The sequence below is a fragment of the Acinonyx jubatus genome, chromosome B4, assembly GCF_027475565.1.
Source record: "Acinonyx jubatus isolate Ajub_Pintada_27869175 chromosome B4, VMU_Ajub_asm_v1.0, whole genome shotgun sequence".
NCBI lineage: Eukaryota > Metazoa > Chordata > Mammalia > Carnivora > Felidae > Acinonyx > Acinonyx jubatus.
In genome coordinates this window covers 73,575,358-73,597,672 of record NC_069387.1, presented here as the reverse complement: position 1 = coordinate 73,597,672, position 22,315 = coordinate 73,575,358, and the positions used below count along the sequence as shown (strand labels likewise).

The following is a 22,315-nucleotide window of genomic DNA, read 5'->3' as shown; positions in this document are numbered from 1 at the left end:
TGAAGAAAATAAGAATATTCCTTATTTCTAATTACTTTCTTCTTCTCTAGATTACTCACCTTCCTAGTTTCCTTCTCTTCCTGATGATAGTAATTCTAGAGACCGAAAGATGGTATACCCAATTTTCTTACAGTCAGGTCCTAAGTAAGTTTTTCTTTTTTTTTCCTTTTTTCAAATAACGTCTTTTATTTTTTTTCTTCCAAGATTTTATTTAAATTCAAGTTATTCAACATATTGTGTAGTATTTGTTTCAGAAGTAGAATTCAGTGATTCATCACTTACATATAACACCCAGTGCTCATCACAAGTGCCCTCCTTAGGGTTCCTGGATGGCTCAATCGGTTAAGGGTCTTGATTTTGGCTCAGGTAATGACATCACAATTGTGAGATCAAGCCCATGTTGAGCTCTGTGCTCGGCATGGAGGCTGCCTGCTTGAGATTCTCTCTCTCCCTCTGCCCCTTTCCCGCTTGCACGCATGTGCGCGCGCGCTCTCTCTCTCTCTCTCTCTCTCTCTCTCTCAAAAAAAAAAAAAATGGTAGCAACAAGTGCCCTCTTTAATGCCCATCACCCACTTATCCCATTCCCCCACCCTCCTCCTCTCCAGCAATCCTCAGTTTGTTCTCTATAGTTAAGAGTCTCTTGTGGTTTGCTTCCTTCTCTGTTTTTATTTCATTTTTATTTTTCCTTCCCTTCCTCTATGGTCATCCACATATGAGTAAAGTCAAATGGTATTTGCCTTTCTCTGATTGATTTATTTCACCTAGCATAATACACTCTAGTTCCAGCCACATTGTTGAAAATAGCAAGATTTCATTCTTTTTGATGGCTGAGCAATATTCCACTGTACATATATACCACATCTTCTTTATCCATACATCAGTCAATGGACATTGGCTGTCTCCATAATTTGGCTATTATTGTTAGTGCTTCTATAAACATTAGGGTGCATGTACCCCTTTGAATCAGTATTTTTGTATCCTTTGGATAAATACCTAGTAGTGCAATTGCTGGGTCTTAGGGTAGTTCTGTATTTAACTTTCTGAGGAACCTCCATGCTATTTTCCAGAGTGGCTGCACCAGTTTGCATTCCCTCCAACAGTGCAAGAGGGTTCCCCTTTCTCTGCATCCTCGCCCACATGTTGTTTCCTGAGTTGTTAATGTTAGCCATTCAGACAGGTGTGAAGTGGTATCTTCTTGTGGTTTTGACTTGTATATCTCAAATGATTAGTGATGTTGAGCATTTTTTCATGTGTCTGTTATCCATTTTTATGCCTTCTTTGGAGAAGTGTCTGTTCATGTCTTCTGCCCATTTCTTTTTTTTTTAATTTTTTTTTACATTCATTTATTTTTGAGAGACAGAGACAGAACACAAGTCAGGGAGGGACAGAGAGAGGAGACATAGAATCCAAAGCAGGCTCCAGGCTCCAAGCTGTCAGCACAGAGCCCGACGGGGGGCTCAAACTCACAAACTGTGAGATCATGACCTGAGCTGAAGTCGGACACTTAACCGACTAAGCCACCTAGGTGCCCTGTCCTCTGCCAATTTCTTAACTGGATTATTTATTTTTGGGGTGTTGAATTTGGTAAGTTCTTTATGTATTTCAGATACTAGTCCTTTATCACATATGTCATCTGCAAATATCTTCTCCTATTCCCTAGGCTGCCTTTTAGTTTTGTCGATGGTGTCTTTCATGTGCAGAAGCTTTTTTATCTTGATGAAGTTCTAGTAGTTCATTTTTGCTTTTGTTTCCCTTGCCTCAGGAGACATGTCTAGTAAGAAGTTGCTATGGCTGATGTCAAAGAGGTTGCTGCTTATGTTCTGTTTTAAGATTTTTATGGTTTCCTGTCTCACATTTAGATCTTTTACCCATTTTGAATTTATTTTTGTGTATGGTGTAAGAAAGTGGTCCAATTTCATTCTTCTGCGTGTTGCAGTCTAGTTTTCCCAACATCATTTGTTGAAAAGACTGTCTTTTTTCCATTGGATACTCTTTTTTTTAATGTTTATTTATTTTTTGAGAGAAAGAGAGCGCGCATAAGCAGGGGAAGGGCAGAGGGAGTGGACAGAGGATCTGAAGCGAGTTCTGGGCTGAGAGCAGAGAGCCTGATGTGGGGCTCAAACCTGCGAATGGTGAGATCATGACCTGAGCTGAAGTTGGACACTTAACCAACTGAGCTATCCAGGCATCCATCCATTGGATAGTCTTTCCTGCTTTGTCGAAGTTTACCATATAGTTGTGGGTCCATTTCTGGGTTTTCTATTCTTTTCCATTGATCTATGTGTCTGTTTTTGTGCCAGTACCATACTGTCTTAATGATTACAGCTTTGTAATATAGCTTGATGTCTAGAATTGTGATGCCTTCCACTTTGCCTTTCTTATTCAACATTACTTTGGCTATTCGGGGTCTTTCCTGGTTCCACACAAATTTTAGAATTGTTTGTTCTAGCTCTGTGAAAAATGATGGTGTTATTTTGATTATGACAGGGATGTCCACTCTCACTACTGTTAGTTAAAATAGTACTGGAAGTCCTAGCCTCAGCATTGAGACAACAAAAAGAAATAAAAGGCATCCAAATCAGCAAGGAAGAAGTCAAATATTCACTCTTCACAGATGACATGATTCTCCACATGGAAAACCCAAAGACTCCACTATAAAATTGCTAAAACTGATACATGAATTCAGCAAAGTCACAGGACATAAAATCAACATACAGAATTCTGTTGCATTTATATACACCAAAAATGAAGCAGCAGAAAGAGAAATCAGGAAATCAATCCCATTTACAGTTGCATCAAAAAACATGAGATACCTAGGAATAAACCTAACCAAAGTGGTAAAAGATCTGTACTCTGAAAACTATAGAACACTTATGAGAGAAATTGAAGAAGACACAAAGAAATGGAAAAACATTACATGCTCATGGAATGGGTGAACAGATATTGTTAAAATGTCTATACTACCCAAAGAAATCTACACATTCAATGTAATCCCTAAGTAAGTTTTTCTTTGTTTCTTATTGAGAAGATGACAGGCTATGTGTTAATTCAGAAATCATAATGCTGGGAAGTGGGGACTGCCAGGGAATTGCTATGATGAAATCTGACAAAAAGCTTCAATGGTGAACCTAGGGAAGATGATTTTCTGATAGTTTGTAGTATGCATTTGTTTATATGTGTGTGTATTTCTGGAATGTGATTTCAGAATAGTGCTAATAGAGGATAGATGGTCCTACATATACCTATCCTGTCTTACTAAGCTTCTAAGTCATGAGTTGGCAAACATTTTCTATAAAGGACCAGATAGTAAATATTGTTTACTTTGCTATCCATAGTCACTATCACAGCTACTCAACTGTGCCACTGTAGCATAAAAGCAGCCATAGACAAATGTAAACAAATAAGCATGCACATTGAAATATGAATTTCATACAATTTTATGTGTCACAAAATATTCTTCTTCTGATTTTTTTCAACCATTTAAAATTGGAAAATCCACTTTTATTCACAGTTCATATAAAAACAGGTGGCAGGCCAATTTTTCCTGAGGACTGTAGTGTGCTCATTCCTATTCTATGTTCATAAGATTTCATTGTGCATTTGGGAAGTACAGAGTGGGGTGTAAACTGTGGGCATTTAAAAGGGGATATCAAGCTGGATATTCAGAGTGAATATCCAATTAAATATAGGCCAAAATCAGGCATTATGATCTCTCTTGGAACCCAGGGATTTTATTTTATTTTTTATTTTTTCAAGGGTGACAATATTTAATATTTATTTATTTATTTATTTATTTATTTATTTATTTATTTATTTTTCAATATATGAAGTTTATTGTCAAATTGGTTTCCATCCAACACCCAGTGCTCATCCCAAAAGGTGCCTTCCTCAATACCCATCACCCACCCTCCCCGCCCTCCCACCCCCCATCAACCCTCAGTTTGTTCTCAGTTTTTAAGAATCTCTTATGCTTTGGCTCTCTTCCACTCTAACCTCTTTTTTTTTTTCCTTCCCCTCCCCCATGGGTTTCTATTAAGTTTCTCAGGATCCACATAAGAGTGAAAGCATATGGTATCTGTCTTTCTCTGTATGGCTTATTTCACTTAGCATAACACTCTCCAGTTCCATCCACGTTGCTACAAAGGGCCATATTTCATTCTTTCTCATTGCCACGTAGTACTCCATTGTGCATATAAACCACAATTTCTTTATCCATTCATCAGTTGATGGACATTTAGGCTCTTTCCATAATTTGGCTATTGTTGAGAGTGCTGCTATAAACATTGGGGTACAAGTGCCCCTATGCATCAGTACTCCTGTATCCCTTGGGAACCCAGGGATTTTAAATACTACTTTCAATTTTGATTAATATAATACATGCAATAAGAATGAAGTCAAGTAACAATGAAAGACTTACTATAAATATAATGGCTTTCTACCCCACTCCTTCTTACTTCTTCAAGTCTTCCTGCCCAGAGACAACAACTTTGGACTCCTTTTCTAGCTGTGTCTTCTGGCTTTCATATATCTCTGTTTGCCTATCTACAAATTTCCAAATATCTTTTTCATTCATTTATTTTTGATATTGTCCTTTGACTTCCAATTATGATAGATAGGAATGGTAGAGAAAATATAGCTTTGCTGTGCTTCCATAACTCTCTACTTTTCTTTCCCCATCTTCCCAGTAGAGTTATATACAGTTTTTGGTTAAGTCAGCATTCAGTATTTACATTATTATTGTCTGTCCAGATATTCTATTAGATTATTGTAATGTACTGTGATTACGTTCTTACCTCTTCACTAACATTGGTAATTGCTTTATCTTTTCACAGTTTTTACATAAATTTTCCTTTACCAATTGCTATTTCTTCTGACATCTTGTCTTCCAAAAACTTTTCATTACAGATTCCCACAAGGGCAACTTCATCAGCTAATCTATCAGTTCCAATGTGTGTGTGTGTGTGTGTGTGTGTGTGTGCGCGCGCGCCCGTGTGTGTGTGTGTGTGTGTGTAAATGAGAAAGAAAGAGAGAGAGAGAGAGAGAGAGAGAGAGAGAGAGAGGCTCTCCCTAGAGATTTATTCTACTCCTTTGATCCTGCTGTGCAGCTGTGATTCTGAGACTTCCCTTTACTGCTATCCTAAGAATTCCCCTTGGCTTTGTCCTGATTTGAATTACCAATTTCTTGGATCTCATGCCTTCCTTTTTTTCTGATGGAATATACTTACTAGTAGCTTTGTCAAGATTTTAAAAATGGCATAATGAGAGAGGGAATTGGGATAGCAGCACTTAATATGTATGACTTTTGAATCACACTGCTCTAGTCTGGTACATAATTCTCATTTTAGGATATCTCTTCATCATTGGGATTCTTTCACCTCTCTCTTGTGGGATCTCCTATGTTCTGCATCCCATATGTTACTCCTTTCTTAGTCTACTCCCTTTTTTTGGAGTAAAGTATCCTGTAGTATCTTCTGAGAAAAAGTGCATGGGAGGTAAAAGTAAGAACTTGCATGTCAGAAATGTCTTTATTCTACCCTCACACTTGATTGGTAGTTTCACTGGGTTTAGTATTCTAGGTTGGATATATTCTTTTTCTGTGGTATTTACCCATTATTTTGTAGATTCTGGAGTTGCTTTTGAGAAGCATTTCTGTTTCTGATTCTTTCTATCTTACCTATTTTATCTTTCTATTTTTCTATATTTCTATCTATCTGGAAGCTTACAAAATCTTCTCTTTGTCCCAGTGTACTGTAGTTTTACAGTGATATACCATGGTGTATTTCTATTTTCTTTATCACACTGAGCATTTTGTGGACCCTTCAATATGGAAATTCATGAAATTCTAAGAAATTTTTTGGTTCTAAGAAAAAAAATTTAAATGATTTTGATGATGATTTCCTCCCATATGATAATCTCTTTGGCTCTTTGCCTCACTTCCTGAGAGATACTATTTTCCAACTCTTGTATTGTGTTTCTATATCATATTTAATTCTAAGAGCCCTTCGTTTGTCTTATAAATATTCCTTTTCTTAGCATCCTATACTTGCTTCATGGATGCATTTCATCCTCTGAGTGTCTGTGAATTTTGACTTTTGGTTTTCTTTTCTATGCACATTCTCTGTTTCCTCCAAGTTGCCTCCCCGCCCACCTTTGTTACTATTAGTTTGACTTGGCCTTTATTTCTCATATTGGAAGTTTTCTCATTTGCCTGGTAATACTTCGTTGTCTGTTCATATGTAGAGTAGAAGGCTAAAGTATAGATTGAAATTCCAAAATGCTTTAGTGGGGACTTGTTAACTACGAGCTTTTTTATTGGTTACACTGGTTGGGTCTTTGGTTAGGAAGTCCTGATATCAATATGTTTAGGTCCTTCCTCTCTGGTTGCTCTGATTCATCAGAGAAGACTCTTCTGGTCTTCTGCTTGGAGGCTAAAGATGTGGCTGCCAGCACTCTGGGAGTTAAATGGGAGAGGAGATCTGAGAATCTTAACATCTAGGAAACATATCTTTCTTTAATCCCCCTATTTTTGGGGTAATATTAATGCCTTCAAATAGAACTATTGTAGCTGAGACAAAATCACTCTGTTTACTTCCTCCAAAGAATAAATATCCAATTTTCTGCTAGGATGGGTAAGAGATGGTCTCAGAGCTATTGCAGTGAGGGAAAGGATGAAGGATTAAAAAAAAATTTTAAGTAACTTTCAACTAGTTCTTCCCATTTTAGCCTTCACTCCACACTTTTCATTCTCAGTTCCAGAGGATTTTGCACATCACAATTTGTTCTTAGCCCCATGCCCCTGCCTAGCTGGTGGCCTGGAATTTGCCTTTCTTAGTTCTGCAAAATCAGATACCATGCATCTATCAGCCTTCGGTTTCTAAAATATATTGTGCTGATGTTTTATCTTTTGTTTACTCTGTAGGTTTGTATCTTTCAAAAAAAAATCCTTCTGCTAAATTAGATGTTTGTATTCAAACTATAATATTCTGGCTTCCATGAACTTTGACCTCTCTTATTAGCCCTCAATTAATTCATTAACAATATATAGGATGCCAGTGCAACAAAAGCAAATGACCAGTTTGCTGCATTGTCATGAAATCATCATTTTGACAAATTTACCTCTTAAAAGTTTTTTTTAATCTTTATTTATTTTTGAGAGGCAGAGACACAGAGCATGAGCAGGGGAGGGGGAAGAAAGAGAGGGAGACACAGAATCTGAAGCTGGGTCCAGGCTCCAAGCTGTCAGCACAGAGCCTAACGCGGGAGGCAGCTCTCCAACCGTGAGATCATGACCTGAGCTGAAGTCGGACGTTTAACTGACTGAGGCACCCAGGCACTCCAACAAATTTACCTCTTTATTTTAGCTATTTACTATTATTTAAAGTTTTTAAAAAATCATTTGTTGGGGCGCCTGGGTGGCTCAGTCCGTTGAGCGACCGACTTCGGCTCAGGTCATGATCTCACGGTCTGTGAGTTCAAGCCCCGCGTCAGGCTATGTGCTGACAGCTCAGAGCCTGGAGCCCGCTTCAGATTCTGTATCTCCCTCTCTCTCTGCCCCTCCCCCACTCATGCTCTGTCTCTCTGTGTCTCCGAAATAATAAACATATAAAAAAAAAATCATTTGTTGCCTAATAGCATTTTAAATAATGTTCTGTTTTCTTGGTACCATAGCTAGATACTGAGGAGCAGAGAGAGGAGATGAAAGATTATAAAAACAAAAAATAATAAGAACATGTTCTAGAATACGAAGAATTCTTATGATTTTATTTAAGAATGTATTCTTCATGAATATATTTTAGTAATTACCTAAGTAGATTCTATTTGTAAGAATAAATGTATTTGTTTTTGAAAAGCTCTTATTAATTGAATATTCATGTTTAACTGTCAGTGAAGTTTTTCCTTAGCCAGAAATCCTTATTTTTTAATGAAGTTTTTTATTCTTAAGAAGTTTTTCCAAAAAGGTGACATCATACAAGATATGTAATAAGTTATCCTGAAAGCAAAAAGAAATGTTCCATCAAAAAGGAATAACTCTGCCAATGACTGCAGTTCTTAATTTACCGTACTCTGTGATGAAGTTCTTATGAATCCTACTCTAGAGAATTCTGTTCCCTATACATGTAAAATGAAATTCAGACACTTTCTCTGATCTACATGATCTGTCCTCTGGCCACCCTGCCACTTCTCTGCCCTTTGCACTCTGCTCCAGTCACTCTAGTCTTTCTGTTTCTTGAACTCACCAAGCTTATTCCCACCTTAGCACTTTGACACTTTGTATTCTCTCTGCCTGGAACCCTCTGTTCCAAAATCTTCACATTTGCTCCTTCACATCATTCTTGTCTCAGGTCATTCCCTGACCACCCGATCTACGGTAGTGTAACATTTGTTATTATCTGAATGATGTCCTGCTTGTTTACCTACTGATTTGTTAATCGACTTCCCCTTCCTCCAGAATCTATGATCTGTAAGAATGTCTTCTTCATTGCTGCAATTCTTGCATCTAAAAGAGTGTCTGGAGCATAGTAGATGCTCAATAAATATAAGGTTGAATGCCATATATTTAAAGGTGTAGAGAATACAGTGGTGTAGAAGCCTGTTCTTCACTGCCCCTTATGAATGGGTAAAGGAGGAAGCCCACAAATATGACTGTGTGAGGACTTGGGTATGACTTTCTTCCAGGAAGCATGGAAGAGCAAAATTTCTCTTTAAAGAACTAAAAGGGCCTCATGCAAGAGACATTGAGATATTGTTTCACTGGATAATGATCTGGGCTTGCTTAGTTTTATGAAGCAAGAATTGACCTTAGTTTGATATAAATTAGAGTGAATGGCCCATGAGTAGGAAGAGAATTACATGAATTTACTAGAAATACTTGAACAATGATACATCATTAAGGGAAAGACTGCCAACAGGAAGTCCTTGCCCCTTCTGCTAATTCCTATCTTTCCTTAAACAAACTTCTTACCTTCCTTTTGACTTCCACCTCTTTTACTTATTGCCTGCTCTTTTCCTTTTAACTAGACCCCTTTTCATCACTTACATAATAACTACTTGGATTATAGAGAGATTTGGTTTTTGTGTCAAATAGCACAGGAGTTAGGAAATATATGACCACATTCTTCAAATATTAAATCTCATGTTTACTTATATTTGTGTATTTTTATGTTTATGTAGCTATTTGTCTTTCTACTATCTGAGAATAACATCAAGCTAAGAAAATAAAAAGTAACAAATTTTAAAATAGGGTACTACCTAGATTGTGGACACATTTCATGTGAGGGAATTAGTGACAAATCTTGTGGATAGTACTAGACTTCAGCCTTATCTAATATTGATCTTCTGAAATTTCATTGGCCCTGTCCATCACTGACCTTATCCTAGACCCAGAAGTAAAGAGAACTGACAGAATGAGAATCATTAATTGGTTGAGTCAGTGTCTAAAAACTCCTAGTGTAAGACTTTCTAGTAAATTCTGTGTTTATAAGTGTTGCTTAGGCTCAAGGCTTATGTGGGAGCTCTCACTTCCCCCTGATCCCCAAATCTAAATTTTGGATCATATACTCCCAGGTATGCCTACAAAGAGGAAAAAGTAACATCCTTTTCCAAGGGGAGTCCTGACTCCACCTATGGAGTTAGCTCTGTGTTGAGGAGGAGGATTAATAAAGGGGGCTGGCATGCTCCCTAGGGACTAACGTCAGCTAAGGCGTGAAGGCAAGGAGTGCATGATGTCTTTAAAGATTATATAATTTCCATGGCTTCTAACGTGTCATGTATAAACATGAAAACATAGGCTTTTTTTTTCCACTTGACTATCATGATGAAGACATTGCTAAGAAAATTCTTACTATCATTATAAAACAATTGTTTCAATCCAAGGAAAAAAGAAAATTTCAAACTTTCAGTAACAACATCTATATAACAGACCACTGTGATATATTATGGAAGGAAAAGGTGATCAAGGTCCGTGTGAACTAAATTATGACATAGGGTTGGAGAGTTGATATATCTCTGAGGTAAGACTGTGAAGGTGTATTGCTGGCATTGTCAGCTGAAAGCAACATTCATTCCTAATCATTCACTCCTTCTTATGATCTTTACTAGGAGATATCAAGAAAAAGCATTTGCTAGGTCAATAGCTGCATATCAGGAACCAAGGAATGGCTTAACCTGGTTAAGGTTTTTTTTTGTTGTGTTTTGTTTTACATTTATTTATTTATTTTTGAGAGACAGAGAGAGAGCACAAGTAGGGGAGGGGCAGAGAGAGAGAGGGAGACACAGAATCCGAAGCAGTCTCCAGGCTCTGAGCTGTCAGCACAGAGCCCGATGCAGGGCTCGAACTCACAAACCGTGAGATCATGACCTGAGCCGAAGTCGAAGTCAGATGCTTAACCAACAGAGCCACCCAGGCGCCCCACACCTGGTTATGTTTTTGGTGATGCATTTTCATTTTCGAGATCTACCACACAGGCCACAAAAGACAGTTGAATGGGGATGTGGTGGGAATCACCACCCCTGCATCTTTAAAGTTCTTGGTGGTGGCACTAATCTTTGTATTCCTTCCAGGAGTGTGACATTGCCTTTGATTTACTGTTTTCCTAGTGGCTTCCATTTTGCCTTTCCCAGAAAAATAGCCTTCACTCCACAGGTCAGGGAACCAGTGTGAGGATTCTGCCAGCTGCTGACTGTGCATTTTAGAAATGGAGAAATAACCATGGGATAGTTTTTGGTGACCCATTGCACCCTCTGAGAAGAGAATCTGAGCTAAAACTCCATTGATTACCTAACCTCTATAAGCCCCTTTTCTGACTGGTGGACCATAGTGACATTTTGAGTCTCCTGGAAGTTGTGTCAGTTCAGGGTTAGTGTCCGGTAGTCTCTGAAAGATCTAATTATTTCCTTTTCCCTAGTGCACAGTTACTCTGATAAAAGGCCATAGTTACCTTTGGGGAAGGCTGGGATAAGGATTAATAGTATAGTATATCATCTTAAGACATTTTTGAGGATTGGCTCATAGGATTATCAAGGCTGAGAAGTCTCACAATCTGCTACCTGCAAACTGGAGACACGGGCAAGGTGGTGTATAATTCCAGTCTGAATCCAAAAACCTGAGAACTGGAGCACCAATGATAGAAGTTGCAATCCGAAGGCAGGAGAAAACCGATGCCACAGCTCAAGCAGACAGAGTGAATTCTCCTTTCTTCTACATTTTTATTCTTTTTAGGCCCTCAACAAATTGATACACACCCACGTTGGGAAGAGTAGTCTTCTTTACTCAGTCCAGCTATTCTAATGTTAATCCCTTCTAGAGACACTCTCACAGATACACCTAGAAATACAAACATTTGGGCATCCTGTGACCCCATCAAATTGACACATAAAATCAACCATCATATTTCCATTGCCCCTTATTGCCCTACTGGCTCAGGTTACTCCAGCAAGCCTCTCACATCCAGATATTTCAAGGCAAATGGTAGGCATACTTCTTTAGGAACATATAAATATGACAAGCTCCCCACAAAAGTTATGACGGTAGCATCATCAGTTCCACCATCTGTGAGCATCTGAGCAGGGATGTATCCACTTGCCTCCCCCCTTCTAAATACACTCCCCAAAACCTACTGGGAATTTTCTTGGGACCTCCCTCCTTACTCTTCTTGGTGTGATGGTGGAGGAAGCTGCCCTGTCTTCTATGAGAAAGGAGGGGAAAGCCACAAATCTTTTCTAAGCCATCACAACTCTGATAATTTTTTCTTCTCCCCTCCCCAGTCTTTTGCTTTTTGAACTGGGAAACGTGGAGTAGATAGTCAAGTGTGGGAAAACTAGTTTGTCTGCATCTTATTGAACCTGGAGGGAGTATCTGACTCCCAAATGTGGCTAGCTCTTTGGTGGTATCTCTTTTGAACGTGAGGATTTCAGTACCTCTCTGCCTCACTAAAGTCCCTAGGCATCAATTCTTGAGCAACAGAGATAGCTCCACTCAATATTAGTTACATTTACATTTTTTTTTTCCTGAAATGATACACAAATAGGTGGAAACACTGGTTACCTCTGGAAAAGGAAATTTAGAGGCTGGAGACATAATTACCTGTCTATATTACCTATTTAAAAATAAAGTAATCTTAAAAGGGGAGAATGGAAGACTTGCTTCCAAATTTGCTGTGCCTAAATAGTTCCTGGACAATGGTTAAGGCTAACAGCCTAATGGAAGTGGACTGAGGTATGCATTTTCCTGGGGCAGGTCATCATGCAGGTAAAGAAGTTAAGCTTGGAGTAGTGGATCTAAGGATCTGTGAGATTAGAGCAAGAGTATGAGGGCCAAATATTTTGGACATTTCTGGGGACTAGGGTGAGGCCAGAGAGAATTTCTGGAATGCAGTAGAAGTGACTTTCTGAATATATTAGTATTCATGGTTGACATAATGAATCTGCATATTGGCATGTCCTGTGTAGTCATTCACTCAATAACAAGAATAGAGTGTCACAAGGACAGGGAGTTTTGGCTCTTGCTTACTGATACATCCCTGGCATTTAGAACATTGCCTGGCAAATTACAGACATTCTAAGTCTATTTGTGGAATGAATAAATGAATGGGGATAAGACAGATAACACTAACATCCAGAATCATAATGTCGTCCATGAATACTAATTCTGAAAAATGCCATGCACATCCTGTCAGTGGAAGAGCTCCCTTCAGCCACTCCACATCCCTGCCTTCCAATAAGGTATGGGAAGGTCTGGAGGAAAGAAAAGGGGAAAGAAGCTGCTAAGCTGCTTAGGGTGAGAGTAACTGGAGTAGGGACTAGAGTGAGCAGCCCCAAGGCTGGGATGCACTATTATGAATTCCCCTCCAGTTTTTGGTTTCATACTCTTGCTCTAATCTCAAGGTACTACTGAACAGAGTCCTAAATTTGTAAGAATAGGGGTGGGGGCTGGGAGTACAGATCTGCTCCTAATTTGCATGTCTACATCCAATTTAGAAAATACACAAAGATCTCTCTCCTCTCTAGCTCAGATGTCTTGCTCTAGACCATGTTAAAAAGTTTCTATTAATTTCTGATTTTTGCTCCTCTGATTATGTAAGGCATTGTTGGATATGAAAAAACAGACCCTCTTCCACTTTTAGGAATTTATCATACAGAAATCATTGTTCAGCTATGTCAAGGATATGTGTACAAGATGTTCACTTACTTATAACAATGAAAATTTAGAAACCCAATTATCCAACAACAGGAGAATGGTTCAATAAATTATGATCCATCTGTGGGGGCAATATGTAGAATGGTGGTTAAAAACATTGGCTCTGGAGTTAGAATGTCTGGATTCAAATCCTGGCTCTGCTGTTTACTAGTTGAGTAGCTAAATCTCAATTTCCATATCTATAAAATGGAGATATTCTAGTCTCTACCTAATATAGTCATTCTGTGACTTTGAATAAATTATTTAATCTGCTTGATCTCACTTTGCCACCAGTAAAATAAAAGTGGTAATATCTGCCTCCCTGGAAATAAACTAATCACCATGTAAATTGCTGAGTTTAATGTCTGACATAAGTAATAATAATAATACCTCACATTTATTGCACCATTGTAATGTGTCAGGCATTGTTCACTTTATTTATTATTTTTTAAACTACATTTTCTTGTCTTTTTTTTAATGTTTATTTATTTTTGAGAAAGAGAGAAAGACAGAACATAAGTAGGGGAGGGGCAGAGAGAGAAGGAGACACAGAATCCAAAGCAGGCTCTAGGCTCTGAGCTGTCAGCACAGAGCCTGACGATGCGGGGCTCAAACTCACGAACTATGAGATCATGACCTGAGCCCAAATCAAGAGTCCAAAGCTCAACTGGCTGATCCACCCAGGTGCCCCCAATGAATACATTGTTAAATCACATAATAAGGACTACAGAGAAGGATGATCCAGAGTTGGTTAATTCAACAACTCATTAACTTCATTAGAAGCTTAGGTGTCTTCTAAATCTTTCTGCTCTGCCATCCTCACTTGGTGTTGGTTTATCTTTTTAGTCTGGATGCTCCATGCTTCCAAGATGGCTGACAAAATCCTGAACATCACACATTCAGAGGAGCAGGAAATGTCCCTGTGCTTATGTCCCTTGAAAGAGTGAGGACAGGGGTGCCTGGGTGGCTCAGTTGGTTGAGCATCCGACTTCAGCTCGGGTCATGAACTCCCATTCACAAGTTTGAGCCCTGCATCAGACTCTGTGCTGACAGTTTTGAGCCTGGAGCCTGCTTTGGATTCTGTCTCCCTCTCTCTCTGCCCCTTTCTGCTTGCCCTCTGTCTCTCTCTTTCTCTCAAAAATAAATAAACATTTAAAAAAAAATTTTAAAAAAAGAGTGAGGATAATCTTCCCAGAAGCCTACCAGGAGATTAGCCTCCCAAATATTTTACTGGATTTTCATCATACTCTTATACTTAAAGTAATGCTTGGCAAGGGAAATAGGATTACCATGATAGGTATGGACTAATTAAGACTGACCCCCTGTAGCTACCCAGCTACCCTTGGGGCATTTGAAAAGGGGAAACAAAATTAGGAATCTATTAGAATAAAGGGGAGAAGTGTTGTTTACATTTTTGTTTGATTCTTTCCCTTTGAGTGTGGACTGGACCTATTGACCTTTTCCTAATGAATATAATACAGGAAAAATGATTGGATGTCACTTGCATGATTAGGTTATAAGAGACTTCACCTTCCATGTGGCTGGCATTTTCTCTGTCTGGCTTTTGTTGTGTGCTTCAATGAAGCAAAGTGGAAAGGCTCATGTGGCAAGGAATAGAGGTCAGCCTTTTGCATTACTAGGGAGGAACCAAGGCCTCAGTCCAAACATATAAACATTCATGACACTAAATAAATATCCAGTATGCTGGATGGCTTCCTTTTGCCCTTAAAAATCCATTCTCCACCCTGCTCTGTGCTCCCAGGGAATAATCTGTAAGTTCTCCACCATGGGCTTCCTTGCCATCTTACTTCCATTTGGATTCTACCAAGAGGGCCACTGTCTGAAGATGAGAGGTAGAACAGAGGATGAGGCCTGGGTACTTATTCTCCCAACAACTTCTCTGTGAATGTGACCTTATTGGAAACAGGGTCTTTGCAGATGTAATCAAGTTAAGATGAAGCCATACTGGACTAGGGTGTGCACTTATCCAACGACTGGTGTCTTTTTGTAAGAAGAGGGGAATTTGGACACAGACATATAGGGAGATGGGCAGGTGATAATGAAATATTGTGTCTATAAGCTAAGGAATGCCAGGGATTGCCAGTAACCACCACCAGAAGGAGAGAAGCATGGAACAGATTCTCCCTCAGAGCCTCCAGGAGTAATCAATCCTGCTGATACCTTGATTTTGGACTTCTAGCATTCCAAACTGAGAGAGAATAGATTTCTGTTGTTTTAAACTACCCAGTTTGTGAAGTTGGTGGTACTTTGTTATGGCAACCCTAAAAAACAAATACATTAATCAGTCTTTTTTTTTTTTTTGGCATAATGTTAGAAAACCATAACTCTGTGCTGAGTGGCTGTTACCATTTTAATGGTTTTTTTCCTGATTATTATAGTAATACATGCTATTAAAAAATAGAAAGATTCAAAGAAAAATAACGATTAGGAAATCACATCCATAATACTTTCGCGGTTATCATTTTGGTATTTTCCATTTATCCCTTGCCAAAATGTGGCTTTATGTAGCTTTTTATATGATATATAGAATTCTTCATCCTGATTTTTCACTTAAAATTATAGGTAAACGGGTATTCATGGAGTGAGCAACATAAAATGCCATTATATAGGTGTTCCATGTTTTACTTAACAGTTTGTTTTTTTGAATAATTGTTTAGGTTCTTTTTGTTTTGTTATTGGAAACAATCTGTGATGCAGGGTATGATGAGATGAAAGTCTTATTTCCAGAAGGGGATTTAATCTAGCTATTGATGATTGGTGTAGATTAGAGAAGTGCTTGTTAACAAAGATGTCCCAAAGTCAGAGACCAGCCTCTCCTCACTAATCCAGAAATGACAGCAAAACAAAGATTTAGGGTAGGAGTGGAGTGGGTCTTCCAGGAACAGTCCGTAAGTTACATACCAGGGAGAGCTGACCCTGAAGTTGCCAGGTTACTCAGGATGCTTGGAACAAGATCTGTAGGGACACTTCCTGGACATGTGCCCTTTATTCACTCTTTTAATAAATCCCAGCTGTTTCTGATCCTCTTTGAGCTGTCACTTGGGGAGTTACTGTAGGCATCTTTCTAACTAACCTCTTGAGACTTATTTAGAGTAAAAGCAAACCTGAGACTGACCTTAAATTGATCTAAAGTAAAGCTGCCTATGGGGATTTCCACACTTGGAACTACAGGGAATCTCTAAGTAGCAAATGCTAATGAGGCCCTGACAGTCTCAGCTCAACTCTACTTTCTTCTCCCCTAAGGCCTATTACCACAGACACCAGAGAAGAAGGGAGAATGAGGGGTTCAGCCTGGGCAGAGACTGGCTGGAACCCAAGTGCCTCCTCAGAGTATGCTCAACACTATTACCAGGCTTCCCCAGGTAGCAAAAGTTTGGAAGTTCAAAGTCATTTCTATTGGCCTAACTGGGATGTGCTGGGAAATGCTCTGTGTTATAATTACTGCTGCCTACTATAATAGTAGGCTTTTGCTTGAGATTACTAAATCTGGAAGAATATCCATTATTTGTATCTTTCTTTGATTTACTTCAGAAAGTGAAGCATGGCAAAGTCATGCCCTGAGCAAAGAACCTTTGTAATGAGATTGGAAAACTTTCAAGCAGAATGGGCTCCTCCCTGAAAGGCTGAGTCACAGGGAAGTTACCCAGGTACCCAATCTATGGAAACCCCTTCTTCTTACCCTAGAACTAGAAAATGTTCAGATCATTTCCTCATTCTTTCATTCAAAACATATATTCAGTCTACTGTGTGCCAATGCTGTGCATTATGGGAGACAGATGAATAAAATACAGTTTTGCATCAAGATAGGTAAAAGTCTGGCAGGAAAGAGAAGTCATTAAAAACAATCACTATAAGAGTACCACATATTAAGTACCACAAGTGAGGCACAAACAGAAATTAGAAGATGTTCAGCCATGAGACATTATACTCAATTTCTGACTAGAGAAATAAGGAGAGGCTTCAGAGAGGACTGGGCATTTAACTTGAAACTTAAATTTTTCAAATATTCTATCCTTTCTTTACCCATGGCAACTGTCCTGGCTCAGACCTTTATTATATCATTTATTTATCCATTCACTCACTCATTCAGCATTTTTGTTTAAAATCTACAAAGCACCAGGGTTAAGGCCAGGTATTGGGATACAACAGTGAACAACAGAAATGGCTCTTGCCTTCATGGAGCTTACACTCTACTTGAGGAGGTAAGTAAACAGAAAAATAAGAATTATGACAGAATTCAACAAAGGGCTAGTTAGGGAATAGCAAGGGAACCCGCTTTAAAGAGGAGGATCAGAGAAGGCTAATCTGAGAAAATGATACATAAACAAAGACATAAGGGATGGGAATGAGCTAGTCATGGAAGAAATTAAGGCAAGAGCATTCTAGAGATGTAATAACATACGGAGAGGCGTGAAATAGGGAAGAGCTTGGAAAGTTTAAGTTTCTGAAATAAGACTCATGTGGCTGGAATATAGTGAAAGAAGAAGAAACCAGAGTGAAATGAGATTGGAGAAATCAGAGGGCAGAGGGAGGGTAATACGTAGCCTTGAATGGTATTATTAGTAATTCAAATTTTATTCTAAATGCAATATAAAGTCATTGTTAAGTGAATGGCCAATGCAAACTGATTTATATTATAAGATGGCTCTTGCTGCAGTGAAGAAAACTGATAGGAAGATAAGAGTAAAAGGGAGAAGACCAATTAAGAGACTCCTGGAGCCTGGGCAAGAAGTGATGGTATCTTGGACAAGGTGGCAGAGAGAAAATGTATGAATTCTGTATGTACTTTGACAACAGATTCAATAGGATTTCCCAATGGATTAGATGTTGACAGTGAGGAAAATGTAGGCATCACAGATGACTCCTAGGTTGCTAGAATGAGCAATTGCATACACTAGTTTAATAGACTTATTACTCTCTCCTTGAAATAGGATAATAATTCCTATCCATTGTTCATATGACTATACAGTTCTACCCATTGAATCTGGACTTGATCGTGTGACTTTCTTTGACCAATAGAATTTAGGCAGAAGTGGGGCACCTGGGTGGCTCAGTCAGTTAAGTGTCCAACTTCAGCTCAGATCATGATCTCACAGTCTGTGAGTTCGAGCCCCGCGTCAGGCTCTGTGCTGATAGCTTGGAACCTGGAGCCTGCTTCAGATTCTGTGTCTCCCTCTCTCTCTGCCCCTCCCCTGCTTATGCTCTGTCTCTCTGTTTCAAAAATAAATAAAAACATTTAAAAAAATAATTGAGGCAGAAGTGAGAGTATTCTAGTTACCCTCAAGGTCATCTCATACTTGCAAAAGAGCTTCTGGCTCCCAATGACAGTGTCTTCATTCTAAGCCAAAAGTAGGGAGAGGAGAGAAAACAAGGGGAAAAATGCAGCAGAGTTAGTCCCTACCCCTTTTAAAGGAAGTTCCACCCAGAAACATCTGCTTATATTTATCTCACAGGCCAGGACTTAGTCAAATGACCATCTATATGCAGGGAAGCCTTAAAAAATTTTGGGTTTTTTTCAGCTGAGTAAATTGCTACACTAAATGAAACTAGGATTTTCTTAAAAATAATAAGGGTGAGGGGCTCCTGGGTGGCTCAGTCAGTTAAGTGTCCAACTTTGGCTCAGGTCATGATCTCTCAGTTCATGAGTTCAAACCCAGCGTCGTGCTCTGTGCTGACAGCTCAGAGCCTGGAGCCTGCTTCAAATTCTGTATCTCCCTATCTGCTCCGCCCCTGCTCACACTCTCTCTCACACACACAAAAATAAATAAACGTTAAAAAAAATAAAACATAATAACAAGGGTGAGAATGAATATGGGTAGGTGTCTGGCTCTGTCACAAGAAGATCATGAGAAAGAATTAGCAGCTTGTTGGTTGCAACCTCCTTGAGAGCTTCCTGGATGTAATCTGAGACCAGCTCCTAAGCCGAGGACAAGGGGAAACTGAAAAAGAGGCAGGCCACTCAAGATTGTTAGGTGGCAGGCTTAAAAAAGCAAAGCAGTTTACACATGAGGCTTGTCTTGGGTGGCCACAAGATGAGTAGATCTCCCTTAACACCTGCCAAATCTTAAAAGTTTATATAGAAGCCTTAACTGGGTTCAGTCACATTTACCATCCAAATGGCCTCAACACCACATCACTATCTCGAGGCTATGCCTTGGAGCAGCTTCTGGGATCAGGGAAGGCAAGCAAAATACACACTCTAAGACTAGAGGAGGGGGTAAGGAGCTTCTGATTACCAGAGTCTAGCTCATGGGTCAGCTAGAAGTTATGTCCTCTTGATGACCTCCCCCAACAGAGCTGAGAGACTGAATAAAAATTAGGATAAATAAGAGACCATCTGCATTGTTGGAGGCTTTCATGAGAACATTTTCAGAGGAATTGAGATAGAAGCCAGATTGCAATGGACTAAAGAAAGAAACAGGCAAGTAGAGACAACTTACACAGACAACTTTTCTTATAAGGGAAATTCCTTTGCAAACTGAAAGGAATCACTGGAGGAAATTGAGGTAGTAATAACTGGAAGGAAAGTGAGGTCAATTGAGAACTTTTCCAAAATTATAGATACTAGATCATGGCCATTTCTAGGCATAATACTATATTCTTCAGTTTCTTGTGTCCTATCCACAATGTCTAACTTTCAACCAAAAATTAGGAGTCATTTAAAAAAAATAAAAAAAAAAAAGACAAAAACAAAAAAAGTTAACCAGATGTTTACCTTATCAAAAAGGGAATTTAAAATAATTTTGATTAATATGTGAAAGGCTATGATAGAAAATATGGCTAATATACATCAAAAGTTGGGTAATTTCAGTTGGCAGCAATGGGAACTATAGGAAAAAGACAAATGAAATACTAAAAATAAAAACAACTTATAGTAACAGTAATGAAGAATGCCTCCAATAGGCTCGTAAGTAGATTCCACATAGCCAAGGGGAGGAAATCAGTGAACTGGAAGATAGGTCAATAGAAATTACACAACTATAACACAAAAACTAATAAGAATGAAAAAACTCCAAATAGTCAAGAGATATGTGAAAATTTCAAACAGCCTAACATACATGTAAATAGAAATTTAGAAGATGAGAGAGCAAGGTAGGAAAAATGTGAACAAACAATAGGTGAGAACTTTCAAAGAAATAATGAAAGATGTCAAATCGCAGATCCAAAATGCTCAGAGAATCACAGCAGAATAAATTCCAACACCCACACACACACACAATTAGACACATCATATTTAAATGTGAAAATAAAAGATTATCTTGAAGGCAGCTAGAGAAAAAGAAAAAGACACATTTTATGCAGAGGAACAAAAGATTAAAATCACAGCATACTTCTCATCAGAAACTAAGACAACAGGGTAACATACTTAAAGTGCTGAAAGAAAAAAAACTGTTAATACAGAATTCTATATCAAGTGAAAATATCCTTCAAAACAAACTAGAAATACAAATCTTTCTTAGTGTAGGATGGGGTTACTTCCCAATAAACCTATTGTAAGTTGAATATATCATAAGTTGAAAACCCACTTAATACATCTAATCCGCGAAACATCATATTTTAGCCTAGCCTACCTTAAAGGTGTTCAGAACACTTACATTAGCCTATCATTGGGCAAAATCTTTTTATTTATTTATTTATATTTTTTATATTTTTATTTATTCATTTTTAAATTTCCATCCAAGTTAGCATATAGTGCAATAATGATTCCAGGAGTAGATTCCAGTGATTCATCCCCTGTGTATAACACCCAGTGCTCATCCCCACAAGTGTCTTCCTTAATGCCGCTTATCCATTTAGCCCATCCCCCACCCTCAAGCCCTCCATCAATCCTCAGTTTGTAGTCTGTATTTAAGAGTCTCTTATGTTTTGTTCCCCTCCTTGTTTTATATTATTTTTGCTTCCCTTCCCTTCTGTTAATGTATTTTGTATCTTAAATTCTTCATATGAATGAAGTCATATGATATTTGTCTTTCTCTAATTTCACTTAGCATAACACCCTCTAGTTCCATCCACATAGTTGCAAATGGCAAGATTTCATTCTTTTTGATTGCTGGGTAATACTTCATTGTGTGTGTGTGTGTGTGTGTGTGTGTGTGTGTGTGTGTGTGTGTCTCACATCTTCTTTATCCATTCATCTGTCGATGGACATTTGGGCTCTCTCCATACTTTGTCTATTGTCTATAGCGCTGCTATAAACATTGGGGTGCATGTGCTCCTTTGAAACAGCACACCTGTGTCCTTTGGATAAATACCTAGTAGTGCAATTGCTGGGTCATAGGGTAGTTCTATTTTTAATTTTTTGAGGAACCTCCATACTGTTTTCCAGAGTGGCTGCTCCAGCTTGCATTCCCAACAACAGTCAAAAGGGATCCTCTTTCTCCACATCTTCACCAACATCTCTTGTTGCCTGAGTTTTTAATTTTAGCCATTCTGACTGGTGTGAGGTAGTACCTCATTGTGGTTTTAATTTGTATTTCCCTGATGATGAGTGATGTAGAGCATTTTTTCATGTGTCAGTTGGCCATCTGGATGTCTTCTTTGGAGATGTGTCTATTCATGTGTTTTGCCCATTTCTTCAATGGATTATTTGTTTTTTGGGTGTTGAGTTGGATAAGGTCTTTATAGCTTTTGGATAGTAACTCTTTATCTGATATGTCGTTTGCAAATATCTTCTCCCATTCCGTTGGTTGCCTTTTAATTTTGCTGATTGTTTCCTTCGTTGTGCAGGAGGTTTTTATTTTGACGAGGTCCCAATAGTTCATTTTTGCTTTTGTTTCCTTGCCTCCAGAGACATGTTGAGTAAGAAGTTGCTGCAGCCAAGGTCAAAGAGGTTTTTGCCTGCTTTATCCTTGAGGATTTTGATGGTGCCCTGTCTTATGCTTAGGTCTTTCATCCATTTTGAGTTAATTTTTGTGTATGGTGTAAGAAAGTGGTCCAGGTTCATTTTTCTGCATGTTGCTGTCCAGTTTTCCCAGCCCCGTTTGCTGAAAAGACTGTTCGATTGGGTATTCTTTCCTGCTTTGTCAAAGATGAGTTGACCATATAGTTGTGGGTCCATTTCTGAGTTCTCTATTCTGTTCCAGTGATCTGAGTGTCTATTTTTGTGCCAGTACCGTACCA

General features: G+C 38.6%; 1 protein-coding gene across 3 annotated transcripts in view; it reads left to right on the top strand.

Annotated features, from left to right (window-relative positions):
• Window positions 1-22,315, top strand: part of LOC113593039 (olfactory receptor 10AD1) — a 113,709-nt gene that overhangs the window by 25,045 nt on the left and 66,349 nt on the right. Inside the window, exon 3 of one of the 3 annotated variants that reach the window (XM_053226163.1) lies at window positions 1,068-1,177. The exons of 1 other annotated variant lie outside the window; for it this stretch is intronic. The gene's annotated coding sequence lies outside the window, so the exon portion shown is untranslated. Of the gene's footprint in view, window positions 1-518; window positions 1,178-22,315 lie in introns of those variants that run through there. One more of the 3 variants, XM_053226164.1, reaches the window with a different exon arrangement.